The sequence below is a fragment of the Maniola jurtina genome, chromosome 4 (assembly GCF_905333055.1).
Source record: "Maniola jurtina chromosome 4, ilManJurt1.1, whole genome shotgun sequence".
NCBI lineage: Eukaryota > Metazoa > Arthropoda > Insecta > Lepidoptera > Nymphalidae > Maniola > Maniola jurtina.
Window position 1 is genome coordinate 16,612,318 of NC_060032.1, and position 5,713 is coordinate 16,618,030.

Here is a 5,713-nt window from a genome sequence, read left to right on the forward strand (position 1 = left end):
CCTGCGCATCCCTCGTTGCACATGTCTACACTGTGGTCGACACACACGCGACAAACACGTCTCTTAGCGGAACGTTACTGTATCCTGCGCATCCCTCGTTGCACATGTCTACACTGTGGTCGACACACACGCGACAAACACGTCTCTTAGCGGAACGTTACTGTATCCTGCGCATCCCTCGTTGCACATGTCTACACTGTGGTCGACACACACGCGACAAACACGTCTCTTAGCGGAACGTTACTGTATCCTGCGCATCCCTCGTTGCACATGTCTACACTGTGGTCGACACACACGCGACAAACACGTCTCTTAGCGAAACGTTACTGTATCCTGCGCATCCCTCGTTGCACATGTCTACACTGTGGTCGACACACACGCGACAAACACGTCTCTTAGCGGAACGTTACTGTATCCTGCGCATCCCTCGTTGCACATGTCTACACTGTGGTCGACACACACGCGACAAACACGTCTCTTAGCGGAACGTTACTGTATCCTGCGCATCCCTCGTTGCACATGTCTACACTGTGGTCGACACACACGCGACAAACACGTCTCTTAGCGGAACGTTACTGTATCCTGCGCATCCCTCGTTGCACATGTCTACACTGTGGTCGACACACACGCGACAAACACGTCTCTTAGCGGAACGTATCATGCAAATTGTGTAAAGTTTACTGTAAACGATCTGTCAAGAGCAGCGGCCGCCAGCCCCGACCGACCGTTGTAGTTACATTAGCGCGGAGTTTCATCACTCGTAACATACCCCAACCCTGTTTTTGCCACAAACATTTCCATTATTGAAAAATTGACTCTAGTTTTCAATTTGTTGAGGAATTTCTTATTTGTTTTATTACAGATTGTATGCCCCAGCGTCTCGCGGCGACGTGGAGCGCAGGACGCTGAGATTTGATTTTTAAGAAATGTAGTAAATCGGCCTCGTAAAACTATCATTACGATTTAACCTCTGCAAAAAGTTTCACACTAATAGAAGTCTTAAAATTTGACTCGGAAGCACTGCTGCATATGACATTCCAAAATAAATTACAGTTTTCTAAAATAATTTTACGAAATCGTAAAAATCGCATCGTTATCGAGATATCGATCGATAAAGTCAAAAATTTAGGACACAAAATTTTTCTTTTTTTCTTTTTTTTTCTTTGGAACTTAATAAATATGAAAAATTGTGGAATTCAAACTTGTAGAACATATTCAGACCTACAATTTCCTTCTTGGATTTTTTTATGTTGGACAAAAATTTCGATCTCCAGCGCGCCGCAAAGTCGGTGAATCCACGCTCAGCGTCGAGCGCGCTCAAGTTAGTATATCGTATCGTATTGAGTTTTTGCTGTGCGTAGTGTAAATCGAGGGTTCCGATATTCTGGGCAAAAATTTCGATATCTAGTTGGCTGTAAACTCGTTATAACGGAGTGCCCGCATAGAGCGTCCGTTGGAGTTGGAGGGACCCTTTTGTTAGGGTCTACGTGTTGAAACGTGTTCTTCTTTTCGTAGCATCTCGGTCAGTTGCCTCGAGCCTTTCGAAGTGAGCACACGTGTTTCAACAATTTTGTGACCATGGGAGACTGTTTTATTTGTAAAAAAGCGTTAATCGACGACATTTATGTTGCTAAAAAAAGAGCTGTTCGAACTCTCTTGACATTATTTGTTTAATAAATTACTATTGTGTGATCCTTAATTTGTTGTTCTATGTACTTATTTTTTATCCCATCAATTTCCTGAACAATTTCCCATTCGATTCGACATCCAGACACAACCGAGCGAGCAGCTTGCTCGACGCTGAGTGTGGATTCACCGACTTTGCGGCGCGCTGGAGATCGTAATTTTTGTCCAACATAAAAAAATCCAACAAGAAAATTGTAGGTCTGAATATGCTCTACAAGTTTGAATTCCACAATTTTTCATATTTATTAAGACCCAAAGAAAAAAAAAGCAAAAAACAAAAATTGTGTCCTAAATTTTTGACTTTATCGATCGATATCTCGATAACGATGCATGAAACGCTATGATTCAGGCGTTATTGTAGAGCACAAAGAAAGCTACAAAAAGTGTTCTACAAAAATTTTCGAAATCTCATCGGATAGCCGAGTTATTGCCGAGAAACAAATTTTACCCCTATTTTCAACATGGCGGCGAAAGCTCCTAGGAAAGCTTGGTCGACAATCTCAAGTTAAGCTTTTCTAGGTATCCCCTACAACATATTAAAAAATTAGAAGCGCAAATTCATTTTCTTTTTTGAATGTACGTAATGACTGGACTAATTCTTTGAAAATCTCATAAAATATACTTAATCTAGGAGGCGATCGATATGAAGCAACGCCTTTGTCTCAGGAGCCTGTCTGGATTTCAAGTAAACCTATTTATTGTTAACGACTCCTTCCCAGTGCTGCCTCGACGAGAACAAACGATCTAGTATTTTTATTGTTACAAATCGCCTAATTCAATTACATTGTCACTGATATTGAACCCATTTATTGTTCAGGTTTTCACGTACGTACCCAGCTATTATAATATTAAAACTGAATTATTTTAGTTTGTGATTACAAATTCAGTCTTGACCATTGATACGAAGTAATATAAAGTCATAGATAAATCTTTCTTTCACGACTTCAAAGACTTCACAGTTAGTTCACACCCCCCTACGCAATATGATACATTTTCGTAAAACTATCACAATAATATAAGAGAATCTCATGAAATTACAATTTGAACAACTGAATAAAGTATAAATTATGCTCAAAAACTAAATTTTCTTATGATTTTGTCCGCATGAATTTTGGTTGTTAAAGATCTCGTCGCAATAAAATTCTCAAAGTTCTTTCTCAGTTATAAAGAAAACCAGTCAAGTAGTTTTTTCACTTTGCATGTTCATTGAACAAGCAAAAATCTCAAGCTTCTAGAGCCTGAAGTTTGAGCTGTAGATCGATGATTACATTATGATCACTCAGATCTACTTCAAGTAAAATTATCGAGAAGTTCCTGTACGAAAACCCTACTGTTATGTTATGGTAGCTTTAGATTTTCATAATATGAAATAATGGAATATTTCCAGTTATTTCGAGGCGGTACATCGACCAATGTTATATGATCATAGCAAACAATGCAATTTGACCCAAATCAGTAGTCATTTAGACACCGGCGATGCAAACATTCTAGACTATTGAAGTCATGAAGTGTGTCCGCTGCACGCGGGTGCTCGGAATATTGGATGGTCAACATTTTTGAATTTCCAATCCGCCGCTTTGCTGGCAGCGATAAAACTGGCTGCAGTCAATAAACGCCGCATAAGCCGTGTTCCTGCTAATGGAGTGTTGACGATAAACTGGAGATTAGCTAGCGGGCTTACTGCCTCTAAATATCTTATATTTATAAGCAAGTGAAAAAGGAAAAGGAAAACTTTTTAAAATACTAGCTGATCCGCCCGGCTTCGCTGCGGTGAAATTTGATACATAATGTGTAACCTATATTATTCCTGGGTAAAGTAGCTACCTAGAAATGAAAGAATTATTCCAATAGGATCAGTAGAAGTTTATCGATTACAATTAAAGAAACAAACCGTTCCTCTTTAAATAGTAGATAGAGCAGTAGGTACCTTTTGGAAAAGCCTGGCCAAAGTCATGTATCCTATAGACATAATAACTCAACTAAGTACTCGATACTATCGGGGTATATTTAGTACTGAAAACTCTTATTAGCTAGGTAGGCGTTTTTTCACTATCAATTTATCCAGATTTCAGAACAATATCCAATATCCATACTTCCATACTATAAATGCGAAAGTGTGTCTGTCTGTCTATCTGCCTGTCTGTCTGTTACCTTTTCACAGCTTAACAGTTTAACTGATTTTGACGAAATTTGGTACAGGATTAGCTTATATCCCGGGGACGGACATAGGCTACTTTTTATCCCGGAGTTCCCACGGGATTCCTAAAAACCGCTTAACCGATTTGTATGATTACCGAGGTAGCTTGCGTCCCTGTAATTGACATAGGCATTTTATCCCAGAAAATCAAACAGTTCCCACGGGATCTTTAAAAACCTAAATACACGCGGACGAAGTTGCGGGCATCCTCTAGTGGAAAATAAATGTTACACGTGGTTCGCGGTTCGTGTGCATATGTTAATATAATAATGTTTAATTGAGAGAAAGCTGAAAATGATCAGGTTACACGCGACATTACAATGATTACCTACGTATACGTACATTCAATAGCATTATTACGAGAGTGAATCCTGCGGGAGAGCAACGTCAACGAGTGCTGGTGAACTTGAGGTTTAGCGCGTAGGCTCCTTCTCACGTGGAGCCCCACTGAGGAAAGACTTTAAGAAATGAAACCCGAGAGGAGCCGGGGCCGGGGCCGGGGGGCGGGGGGCGGACAAGCGTGAAATGGTATAAAGTGCAGTCGCATCGGTTCGATAGTGCGAGTTAATGGAGCACGTGCGCCGAGATTTCTCCGCTTCTTGCATTACAGCGGGAACCATCGAGATGAAATATCTTCGTGAGACGATTCAGAACTAGGTATTCCTTCGACTCACTTTTCTTTTTTACTTAGTTTTTATTGACATATTTTTTTCTTTTTAGGGTTCCGTACCCTTATAGGATCACTTTGTTGTCTGTCTGTCTGTCGTCCATCTGTCCGTCTGTCGTGTTTACCTTTAGGGTAGGTACTTCCCGTTGACTTAGAATCATGTTTAGCAGGTCTTATAACAGAAGTAAAAGAAAAAATCCGAAAACCGTGAATTTTAAAACAGATTTTTACTTACTTTTATGTATAATAGTTTTTGATATATCGTGCAAAATGTCGGGAAAAATACCCGAGTACGGAACCCTTAGTGCGCGACTCTAATTCGCACTTGGCCGGCTTTTTTTTATTCTGACACAAGTTAGCCTGTGATTTCACCTGACGGTGAGAGCTGACGGTGCAGATGGAAGCGGCTAGCGGGTACATACTACATAGCTAAGGTTATGTACTTTAGGAAGTTATCATCTTTACCAGCTAACTATATTATTACTAAACTTTCTCTATGGCATTCAAATACTGTTTCATTCATTAATAGAGAGCCAGCTCTGTTGGAAAGTTTGGATAAACTCGCGAACTGGTGAGCTTTAAGTGTCGGGTAACCTTGGTTCGTAATTGCGGCAAGTTCCGAGTTAGCAATAAAAGGAGTTCCTAAGTTGATGCCAACTTCGTCGAATAGTTTCGTTTTGTCGAAAGTCTTTGTGGTGGAGCTGTTTCAGTATTACGATTCTTAAATAAAATAGATATTCCAACAAAACTCGTCCTAATCGAAACCAAAATTCGTCTAAATATTAACTATAAGAAATTCTTTTAATTTATAAAATGCGAATATTTGTCCGTCTGCCTCCTGTTTATTTTCCCTAAAATAAATCCCTAAAGCGATGTTAAGCACAGGAAATGGAAAGAATAAAGGAAATGAAATTTGCTTTAACTGAAAAGCTAACCAACTTATCACCGCTTTTGGTCTAAATATGGTCACACTAAAATACCTACTGCTTCAGCGTTAATATTCAAATCAGTTCATATAAACTCGCATTTCATTAAGCAGAACGCGATGTGAAAATGAAAATTCAAGAATTAGATCTAAAAATAGAACTTTCATTTTACGACACTCGACAACAATATAAATTAATAACTTACCTTTATCTTTTATACGGTGACGAAAAATCGCT